This window comes from Tachyglossus aculeatus, chromosome 19, assembly GCF_015852505.1.
Source record: "Tachyglossus aculeatus isolate mTacAcu1 chromosome 19, mTacAcu1.pri, whole genome shotgun sequence".
NCBI lineage: Eukaryota > Metazoa > Chordata > Mammalia > Monotremata > Tachyglossidae > Tachyglossus > Tachyglossus aculeatus.
In genome coordinates, this window is record NC_052084.1 from 6218711 (window position 1) to 6230997 (window position 12287).

Here is a 12287-nt window from a genome sequence, read left to right on the forward strand (position 1 = left end):
GGGGCCGGGAGCAACGGGCTGGGCGGGAGCGGCGCCGGGGGGCCCCCCCTTTATACCGCCGCCCCGGGCGGGGGAGGGACCGGCCGCGGGACATCAAAGGGAGGCGACCCCCGCCAGACGCCGGGGCTGATCGCTTCCGCGGGTGGGAGGGGGAGGCGTGAACTGGGACCCCCGTTCCCCTCCCCCGACCCCTCCGCCCAATCCACATCCCTAACAGGAACCGGGGCCCTGGGGTGGTGGGGGGCGTTTGGGCATCCGGAGAGGACGCTAGCTCGGGGCCCTCGCCGCCCTGCCACCTCTCTGCGCAAGTGGAGGGTCCCCGGGACACATTTCTCTCCCCCGATCATCATCGTGGGCACTCAGTCCATCACAAGTACTCAGCTCTGCAGGGCAGCGTCGGGCCGGGCACCATTCCGCAGCCCCTGCCCTCCAGGAAAGCGAAGCAGGTGATGACACCCTGTGAAACTTCCCCCCGCACCCCGGGATGTTGTGAGGATGACTAGGGGGTGGCTGAAACGCCAACAGTTGGGGAAGCAGGGGTGGTGCCCAAAACGTGCCGCCTCTGCAGGGCAGATTTCAGGGTTTCCCCTGACCATGGGTTCTCCTAAGGCCTAACTAAGACTGTTAAGATTGGCAGCTTTTTGAGGGCGGAGAGTGTGTGTGTGTGTGTGACTATACTGTACTTTTCCCCAACGCCTAGTACAGTGCTTTGCGCCCAGTAGGTGTTCAATAAAGATTATCCACTGGTAGAGCGCTTGGGAGATTCGGTTGGGTGTCTTTCTCTCCCAACCCCCTGGTCATGAACACCTTCCCGTTCCCTATCAATCAATCTCATTTATTGAGCGTTTACTGTGCAGAGCACGGCCCTAAGCATTAGGGAGAATACAATAGAACGGAGTCGGTGGACACGTTCCCTGCCTATTAAGAAGTTTACAGCCTAGGTCCTAACCAGCCCTAACCGCTCTCTCTGTTTCTTTCACACACGTAAAGTTTTGGGTGCCATTTAAACTATTAATCTTAAAAGCATTGGGAATCCACAGGTGAAAGGCTCTTCGAGGTATGGTAAGGTAAGTACCTTGAGTAACTGCCCTTCACCCAGGGCTCTCTGATCCTCAGTGGAAAAAGGAAAGTTTATCACTAACTTTTGTTGCAAGATACTTGTAATGGGTACATTTGCAAATCAAAGTGATAAGATGAATAGTCCAATGTCCTCCCTCCCTATTTGCCTCAGTGGATTTTAACCCCCTTGTAGCCGAAAATGGAAAGCTGCCTGCCCTTTTCCTTTGTCTTTTGGGTATGTTACCCCTGTCCATTTTTAATAAAATCCTATGCTGCTTACATATTTCATGCTTTAATATTTCATTAAAGTGCTTTGAATTCCTCAGGAGCAGACTGCTCTAGCATAAGATGCTGTAATTCCCATTTTTCAGAAAGAGGCTCAGCTGAGCTTTAAGAGACTTCTGTTCCGTAAGTAGGCATTAAAACTCAGGAGTCTTCATCACCAATTTTCCCAGCTTGAAGAGTCGCTCCCCTATTACAGATTGTCTGGAAACTTGGACGACCTCAAATTTTTCCCTTGAAGGCCCCTGCTACAGTGGCAACAAAATCACGTCAAAGAAGCTGGATTCCCTCTCAAAGTGCTAAGTACCTTCTTCCCCTGGGTCGGTCTTTGCTTTTCAAGTCCTGCTCCCCACCCTGCCTTAAGCCCGACCTGGCTAAACTGGGTGTTTATTGAGGAGAGGACCAGGAAAGGACAAGGAAGAGAGTTAATGGCTCTGCTTCCAGTTTTGTCAGCTGAATATCTGTTTGCCTCTTTGATCCTTAAGCACCTCTTCTTGCTGGTTACCAGGGAATGCACTTATTTCTGGATCTTTCTAAGCCAACGAATCCCAGTTTGGGAAGTGGAAAAGAAAGCCGCTGCCTATCTGCCTACAAATGTGCTTTGCACATAGTAAGCGCTTAATAAATGCCATTATTATTATTATTAAAGAATGTTTGGGATATTACAAAGATGTGTGTGGGTGTTGAAGGTGTTATTGGTGATTTTTTAAAAAAATCATAAGTGCCAAACAATCATAATGAAAATCAATCGAATGACTGAATGCTTACTGTGTACAGAGCACTGTACTAAGTGCTAGGGAGAGTACAATATAACAGAGTTGGTAGATGTTCCCTGCCCACAAGCTCATGCCATTCTCCAACTTTGACCCCCCCCCCCTCGCAAAAATAAATAAATGAAAACGTTATTCTTTCTCCTCCCTTCAGTGACTCCCTGGGACTTTTGGAAACCTTGACTAATTTTTGCAATTTCCCCAAGAAGTCTGTTTGTAGCCCCATTTCTAGGTACAGACATCAGACTGGCAAAGTCATGGATAGAATTTGAATTCCTGACCAGTTCACACCCTACAGACCTTATCTTAATACCTGTATGATAAATTAATAGCTATTTTGCAACACAAGGAACTGTATATGGTAATGTAGATTCAAGCAAACGGGGATTAAATATCAAATATGAAATAAGTGCCTTCAAAGAGGCTGATTTGGGTGCATCTTGGTGATTTTTTTGAACAACTTTTGGATTAATTCGTGAAGATTTCTGACTCAAGCAATTCCATGTGGATAATTTGGTTTTATTTGCCAAAATGGACCATATCCTGTATCTCTTGGCCACAGACCTGTTTAGAAAGAGCTGAAAATTTAAATCTCGTCATTCCCACTTATCAACACTCATTAGGTTTCTGAGGAGTGGGGAGACTGAGGAAAAATTATGGTTTAGAAAAATGATCTGGCAGCGGAGAGAAATATGGCCTGGAGAGGGAGAAGTTGGAGGTAGGAAATTCAGCAAGAAGGCTGATACAGTAGTTAAACTTGGACAGTTAAGCCAGTATATGACAAGTGCTTGGAACAGCGTGGATGGAGAGGAAGGGGTGGATTCTGGAGATGTTGTAAAGGAAGAATCAACAGGTTCTGGTACCAGACTGAATGTAGGAGTTGAAAGAGAGAGCGGAGTCAAAGGATAATGCCAGGCTTGAGAGTGGGGAGGATGATGATGCACCTAACTCCTCCAAGAGGCCTTCCCAGACTAAGCCCCCTTTTCCTCAGCTCCTCCCTTCCTGGTACCTCCTCTAGCTCCCTTCGCTCTCCCCTTCCCCTTCCGCCCCAAGCCCCACAGCACTTATGTATATGTATATTCATTCAATCGTATTTATTGAGCGCTTACTGTGTGCAGAGCACTGTACTAAGCACTTGGGAAGTACAAGTTGGCAACATATAGAGACGGTCCCTACCCAACAACGGGCTCACAGTCTAGAAGGGGGAAACAGACAACAAAACAAAACGTGGACAGGTGTCAAGTCATCAGAATAAATAGAAGTAAAGCTAGATGCACATCATTAACAAAATAAATAGAATAGTAAATATGTACAAGTAAAATAGAGTAATAAATCTGTACAAACATATATACAGGTGCTGTGGGGAGGGGAAAGAGGTAGGGCGGGGGAGATGGGAGGGGGAGAGGAAGGAGGGGGCTCAGTCTGGGAAGGCCTCCTGAAGGAGGTGAGCTCTCAGTAGGGCTTTGAAGGGATATATCTATAATTGTATTTATATTGATGCCTGCTTGTTTTGATGTCTGTCTCCCCCCACCCCCCACTAGATTGTAAGGCCCTGTGGGCAGAGATTGTCTCTATTGCTGTATTGTACTTTCCAAGCTTTACTACAGTGCTCTGCACATAGCCTCAAAAAATACAATTGAATCAATGATGTCAAAAGAGAGGATTTGGGAGGTAAAATGAGTTGTTTTGAACGTATTGTAGGTGGGATATCCATGTAGTGAGGTCCTGGAGGAAGAAGGAGATATAAGATTGCAGAGAAGGAGAGAGATTGGGGTAATCAGTGGTATTTGTTGAGTGCTTACTGTATGCAGAGAGCATTGTGGGAGAGTACCACAAGGTCGGTAGATTTGGGAGGTATCCACAAAGAGGTGGTGTTTGAAACAGAGTGCATGAGCTTCCCAATCAATCAATCAATGATATTTATTGGGCATTTGGCATAGACTGAGAACTGAGCCCCCTTTGAACCCTCTTTGTTCTGAGCCCCAGAATAAAGCCTGGAGGGACATCCACAGAGAGTAGGAAGCAGGGGGAGTTAAGTGTATTTAGATCATATCAAACTGGTTCAATCCAACTTGAAAGGACCAAAAAAAGACCTGTAGAAGGAATTGTTCTCACTCACCACTTCTCCCCTCTCCCCATCCATCCCCAGCTCTGTGTAGGTGCCCTGCCCATTCCCTAGCACAGTGCTTGGCTCACAGTAGGTGCTGCTGATGGTACCGTGGTGACTTCTCAGTGCTTAGAACAGTGCTTTGCACATAGTAAGCTCTTAAATACCATCATTATTATTATTATTATTCTCTGGGGAGTCCTTTGTGGTCCTTCCCACCCAATGGTTGAGCTGGAGAACCTAGGTAAATGGGAATGTGGGCAAGGGGCCATGGAGATCCAAAGAGCCCTGAAAACCAGAATGTGGATCTTATAATTCCTCTTTCTAACAGGTTACACTTGAGCAGCTGCATAGCCTAGTGGAAAGAGCATGGGCCCAGGCAGAGGACCTGGGTTCTAATCCTGACTCTGCCACTTCTCCGCTGTGTGGCCATGGACAAGTCCCTTCACTTCTCTGTGCCTCAATTTCCTCATCTGGAAAATAGGGATTCAAAGCCTGTTCTAGTTCCTATTCAGACCGTGAGCCCAGTGTAGGACAGGGACTGTGTCCGACTTGATGAACTTGAAACTTCTCCAGCACTTAGAACAGTGTTTGACATATAGTAAACTCTTAATGAATACCATAATAATGATAATGGTAACTAAGTACTGCACTAATAAGAGTAGAGCACAGGCACGCCCCCCCTACTCTGCCACTCACTTGGTAAGTGAACTGAAAAAGGTCTCCCAGCTTCTCTGTGCCTCCATTCCCCCACTGATAAAATAGCCTTTCCTGCTTTTTTTTCTGCTGAGATATTTACAGGCCTAAAGAGGACTGAGCTGGAACAAATGCATTCGCCATGGGAAGCAGACATACTTTCACTACCAGCAAGAGAAAAAAAAAATCTTGTTTCCTGAAACAACTGAGCCATAAGTAGCAGAAGCCGGTGAGTTTGTAGTGGTCATCATTTGTATAATTGTGCAAGTTAACAACAGTAACAGTAGTAATGATTGGGAGGTAGCACAGCCTAGTGTAAAAAGCGTAAGATTGGGAGTCATATCCAGAGGCTTCTGCTATTGGCTTGCTATATGAGTCACTTCACCTTTCTGGGACTCAGTTTCTCCATCTGTGAAATGGGAATAATAATAATAATAATGCCCACCTCTCCCTTCATCACAGATATATTGTGAGGTGCAATGAGACACTATTACAGTGCTTTGAAAAAATAAGTGCTATTCATTGTGAGGTATAAGTTATTCATATTAGTGATAATGATATCTGTGAAACCCAAGGCATCTGTAATAGATTCAATGTTTATAAACTGGTGAAACATCAATCAATCTATCATTGGTATTTCTTGAACCCTTACTATGTGCAGAGCACGGTACTAAGCTCTTGAGAGAGTACACTACGACAGAGTTAGCGGACACGGATCCCTGCCCACGATGAGTTTACAGTCTTAGAGGGGGAGACAGACATTAATACAAATAATTTATAATGTATAATTTAAAGATATGTACATAAGTGCTGTGCCCTGAACTGCTCTTTGTAATGTTTTTGGTTATGTTTTGCTCCTCTCCTTTTCTATCCCTTTCTTCTTGGGGGTCTTTGGACTGGTGTTGCTTGGGACGAAAGGATGGGGGTGGGGGGGGGGAGACTTTTTTGGAAGCCCAGCTGGTGAAAGGAGTGGAGGTGAGAAGGTGGGAGGCAGATAATCTGGAGAGGGGGCAGGTCACAGGTCGTGGAGAGGTTGTGAAGAAAGCAACAATGGGATTTAGCAGGAGCCTGGAGGGAGGGGAAGTCGGAGAAAGGAAGAGGAGGAGAAATAGAAAATGACACCCTTGGAATCGGTACCAGGATAAGAGGCTAGCAGGTACTGAAAATGAAAGGAAGGGAAAGAATGAAAAGGAAAATTTAATCCTTTTCATATATTCTCACTGAGAACCTAAAAAGTAGCCCCTGCCTTTCTATAAAATCAGATCTGATGGGTCCAATAATGTGCTCTGCAGGCAGTGGCTCCTCCATAAATCTACCAGAAACATTTGGGAAGAAAGTTGGTTACTAAGGGCATTCCCTGGGGGTAAGGGCTTAGCAACATAGCAACAGCTGCCCTGGATTTCCCTACCCAGGGTGGCTGAAGGATCTGAGAGGGCGGGACCAGGAATTTCAGGAAGGAAGGGCAGAGGGGGCCTGGAAAAGAACTGGTCTTGGAAAGCTGGGGGGGAAGCCCAGAAAAGGCCATGTCTCTCCATTGCCATCCTGCCCTTCCTCCCCATGCTTCCCTCTCTAGCCAGTGCTCCAACTGTAACCACCCATTCCTCTCAGTGAACAAAAAGTGGACAATGGACCGACGGATGGACAGACGCATGGGGGGCCTGGGACAAGGCTGCCTGGGTTTTAATCTCAGCTCCACCTCGTCCCTGCTGGGTGACCTGAGGCAAACCGGGGTATGTCCAGGCTTCCCTATTCCCCATTCCACATTCTCTGAGGAGGCAGATAAACAGAGGGGGGCGGTTCAGAAGTAAGATTTTTCTAATTAGGCTGGCAGGAGCTTTGTTTTCCTTGAGAGCTCAGAGAATAGCCAGAGAGTCCAAACCTACTGACAGGCAAGAAGCTCCTGGGAGCAGCATGGCTCAGTGGAAAGAGCACGGGCTTTGGAGTCAGAGGTCATGGGTTCAAATCCCATCTCCGCCAGCTGTCAGCTGTGTGACTTTGGGCAAGTCACTTCACTTCTCTGGCCCTCAGTTACCTCATCTGTAAAATGGGGATGAAGACTGTGAGCCCCCTCCCCCCACCGTGGGACAGCCTGATCACCTTGTAACCTTCCCAGTGCTTAGAACAGTGCTTGGCACATAGTAAGCACTTATAAATGCCATTATTATTATTATTGTTAGGACCAACTACAGAACTTGGACTAAAAAATCACAGAGGACATCAATGTCCCTCAGACATGTCTGATCTGATTATCATATACCTTTCCCAGGTACAAGTACAGTGTTTGGCACAAAGTCAGCACTTTCTAAATCCCACAACTACTAATTGTTCAAAAAGAAAGGACAGAAGGGTTGCAGCCGAGAGACCCATAACAGGTTTTATTTGGGGGGAGGAGGGTGGGCAGGTCTTTGAACTTGGAACAAAGCAAAGAGCTAAGGGTATTTCAGAGGGAAGTTCCCTAGTGAAACCCTGAACCTTAGTAGAAATCATGTAATAATATTTTTTAAGCATTATACAATATACCAAGGACTTTACTAAGCGCTGGAAAAGAAATTCATGGATGAGGTATAGACAGGTTCCATAGGCAACAAAGGATGCCCAATCTAAGCCATTTACCCCTTATGTAACATGGACTCTACACCCACTCCCTGACCCCACGCTCCCCCAACCCCCTTTCGGCGGCCTCACCCAAACTCCAAGGAAATTCCTGTGTCCCTTGAAACCAGACCCTGGGTAAATAATTGCATGTTTGTATGTACATGTGGGACTATATCGGGATTCTTGTTCAACTTGATTTACTTTGGTTGTTACCATTTATTATTTACCCTTTTGCTCTTACTGCACAGGACCTATCTATACCTGCCTCTTCTCCCCATATTAGATTATAAGATCCTCCAGGGCAGATATTGTGTCTTCTACTTTAGTTGTGTGCTCCCAAGTGCCCAGTCTAATGCCCTGCACACTGGTTGGTCCAACTTTGGTGAGGGTGATAATGGCTTGGCCCGGTGGCATCAGCACAGGAGAAGGAATTTGGAGTTTTGCAACTTTGAGCTCTGCCTTTGCTTGCTGGGCCACCTGAGTCAGGTCAGAGAGCTCTTGGCCTCAGTTTACTCTTTTGGGACATACGTGGACCAATGCCTGTGCCCAGGCACCCAGGTCTCAGAGAAGAGCAGAGTGAACATGGACCAAGCTTTCAAAGATCGGTAGGATCTGTACAGGGTGTATATATGAGAAGCAGTGTGATCTTGTGGAAAAAGCGCAAGGCTGGGAGTCCAGTCCTGGCTCCACCTCTTCTCTGCAAGGCACTCAACCTCTCTGTGCTTCACTTTCTTCATCTGTAAAATGGAGATTAAATACCAGTTCTCCCTCCCTCTTAGACTGCGAAGCAACATGGCCTAGGAGATAGAGCAAGGGCTTGGGAGTTGGAAGGACCTGGGTGCTAATCCCGGCTCTGCCACTTATCTGTGTGATCTTAGGCAAGTCGTTTCATTTCTCTGGCCCTCGGCTATCTCACCTGTAGAATGGTACTTAAGACTGTGAGCCCCGTGTGGGACAGGGACTGTGTCCAACCTGATCAGCTTGTACCAAAAGTACAGTGTCTGGCACATAGTAAGGACTTTAGTACCATTAAAAAAAGTGAACCCCACAAGGGCAGAAATTGATTCAGATTTGATTGCATTGCATCTACCCCAGTGCATTACCCAGTGTTTGGTGCATTGTAAGTGCTTAATAGATACCATCGTTATCTATAAATTGCATACGTCTAAAAGTGACAGCTGAGATTTGACTTCATTATTCTGGAAAAGGGGATTCTCAGTTTAACTTCAACGACACGTTTGTCTTACCTGTTCCGGTCCAGAGGGTGAGAAACGGTCACAACAGGCAGCCCAGAGCTTGCACTCCAAGCTCGCCTGCTCTCCAAGCTCGCCTGCTCTCCCTCCATCGCCTACAGCAAGTCCTTTCAACTCGCAGGGCCTCAGTTTTGCCACCAGTGTAATGGAACCATCATCTCTGCCTCCTGCCCGCTTCCCAGGGGTCCTTTGAGAGTTAATGCCTTTCATGGCACCTCTAAAGGCCCAGATGAAAGGCCTAGGGAGGGGATGAAAGGCCTCGGGGGGAGTTTGCGGAGCTCCTCAATGCGGCAGAGTGCAGCGGACGGTCGGCCGGAGGAAGTGGTCAGCTGCCAGGTACTTGTGAAGCTGGCCAGAGGCGAGGGGACGGGGAAACAGGGGGGAAGAGAGCATGCAAATCCGTTTCACCGGGGCTGCGGCCCGGCCGGAGAAGCTGGAGGGGGCGGGCACAAGTTCTTATCGCGGATGAAAAGCTCCCATTTCCCCGAGGAAAAGGCCACTTGACTGGAGAAAGGAGAGGGGTGTGTGAGGGAGGAGGGGGCAGGGGGCAGGGAGAGAAAAGCCGGGGAGAGGGGAGCTTCAGCTAAAGGGACTTACTAATGTCCCCCGGCCCATCACCCCCACCCCCGGAAGGAGGGGAGACAAATATTACTCTATTTTACTTGTACATATCTATTCTATTTATTTTATTTTGTTAGTATGTTTGGTTTTGTTCTCTGTCTCCCCCCTTTTAGACTGTGAGCCCACTGTTGGGCAGGGACTGTCTCTATATGTTGCCAATTTGTACTTCCCAAGCGCTTAGTACAGTGCTCTGCGCACAGTAAGCGCTCAATAAATACGATTGATGATGATGATGATGATGATGATGAGAGCCCTGACCGAAAGGCCGAGCTCCCGCAGGTCATCCGGAGCTCCCGGCTCAGCCGCTCCGAGCCCCTGGAGGTGTCTTATGTCCCTATCTGCCATTTATTTATGTGTATTGGTGTCCGACTGCCTCCCTCTAGGCTGTAAGATCGTCGTGGGGAGGGACCGGGTCTCTTTATCGTTGTGGTGCACAGTTCCAAGCGCTTAGTAGAGTGCTCTGCACACAGTAAGCGCTCAATAAATATGAACCCGATCACCTCCAGGAGGCCTTCCCAGACTGAGCCCCTTCCCTCCTCTCCCCCTCGTCCCCTTCTCCATCCCCCCATCTTACCTCCTTCCCTTCCCCACAGCACCTGTATATATGTATATATGTTTGTACATATTTATTACTCTATCTATTTTACTTGTGCATATCTATTCTATTTTATTTTGTTAGTATGTTTGGTTTTGTTCTCTGTCTCCCCCTTTTAGACTGTGAGCCCACTGTTGGGCAGGGACTGTCTCTACATGTTGCCAATTTGTACTTCCCAAGCGCTTAGTACAGTGCTCTGCACACAGTAAGCGCTCAATAAATACGATTGATGATGATGATGAATGAATGAATGAAAATGAACGAACGAACGAATGCTTGCTGTGTGCAGAGCACTGTACTGGGCGCTTGGGAAGTATAAGTTGGCAACATATGGAGACGGTCCCTACCCAACAGTGGGCTCACAGTCTGAAAGGAGAGGGACCTAAAACTATTCCCCAGTAGAGAAAGCAGAGTAAATCAGTGACTGTCCAGTTCATGGTACATATGTCGGCGCTTAGAACAGTGCCTGGCACATAGTAAGCGCTTAACAAATACCATCATTATTATTATTATTATAATTACACAAGGGCAGAGGAGGGAGGAGTGGATTACTTCTTCTGTACATCCTTCCTTTGAGACTGTAAGCCCACTATTGGGTAGGGACTGTCTCTATGTGTTGCCAACTTGTACTTCCCAAGCGCTTAGTACAGTGCTCTGCACACAGTAAGCGCTCAATAAATACGATTGATGATGATGATGATGATGATGATGATGAACGTCCTGGCGGGGAGTGGGGCTGGGGGAGAAGCGGGAGGAGGGGGCTTGACTTTTACAAGGGAACCTCTGGTGGGGCAGGGGAAGTGAGCCGAGGCAACCAGCCCCGACCCACCAATCAACTATCAATTCAATCAATCAGTGGTATTTATTCAGCGCTTACTAGGTGCAGAACACTGTACTAAGCGCTCGGGAGAGTCCAATACCAATTGTTCATTATCAGTGATAAATTATTAATTGGAATCCGAAGGACCTAGGTTCTAATTCTGTCTCTGCCACTTGGCTGTGTGACCGTGGGCAAGTCACTTAACTTCTCTGTGCCTCAGTTACCTCATCTGTAAAATGGGGATGAAGACTTTGAGCCTGCCGTGGAACTGTGTCCAACCTGATTAGCTGGTATATACCACAGCGCTTAGCACAGGGCCTGGCCCATAGTTTAACTACCGTTCAACTAATGGGTGGTTCAGAGGGATCTAGGGGAGGAAAGGGCTGAATGAATGAGTAATGATAATAATAATAATAATGATGGCATTTATTAAGCAATTACTATGTGCAAGGCCTAAGCGCTGGGGTAGATACAAGGTAATCAGGTTGTCCCACGGGGGGCTCACAGTCTTAATCCCCATTTTACAGATGAGGTAACTGAGGCACAGAGAAGTGAAGTGACTTGCCCAAAGTCACACAGCTGACAACTGGCAGAGCCGGGAGTACAGCATGAAGACTGCAGGGGAGGCCTCAGGAGAAAGGAACAGATGAAGCGGGCAGAAATGGGGGAAAAGCAGAGGAACTGGATGTACCCGGCATGGCGTGGTGGATACGGCACTGGTTTGGGTTCCAATCCCGACTCCGCCACGTGTCTGCTGTGTGACCTCAGGTAAGTCACTTCACTTCTCTGAGCCTAAGTTCCCTCATCTTTCATTCATTCAGTCGTATTTATTGAGCCCTTCCTGTGTGCAGAGCACTGTACTAAGCGCTTGGGAAGTCCAAGTTGGCAACATATGGAGACGGTCCCTACCCAACAACGGGCTCACAGTCTAGAAGCGGGAGACAGACGACTAAACATGTAGACAGGTGTCAAAATCGTCATAACAAATAGAATGAAAGCTGTATGCACATCATCATCATCCTTCCCGTCTCACAAGCCCGCAGCCTTGGTGTCATCCTCGACTCCGCTCTCTCATTCACCCCTCACATCCAAGCCGTCACCAAAACCTGCCGGTCTCAGCTCCACAACATTGCCAAGATCCGCCCTTTCCTCTCCATCCCCACCGCTACCCTGCTCGTTCAAGCTCTCATCCTATCCCGTCTGGACTACTGCATCAGCCTTCTCTCTGATCTCCCATCCTCGTGTCGCTCTCCACTTCAATCCATACTTCATGCTGCTGCCTGGATTATCTTTGTCCAGAAACGCTCTGGGCATATCACTCCCCTCCTCAAAAATCTCCAGTGGCTACCAATCAATCTGCGCATCAGGCAGAAACTCCTCACCCTGGGCTTCCAGGCTGTCCATCCCCTCGCCCCCTCCTACCTCACCTCCCTTCTCTCCTTCTACTGCCCAGCCCGCACCCTCCGCTCCTCCACCACTAATCTCCTCA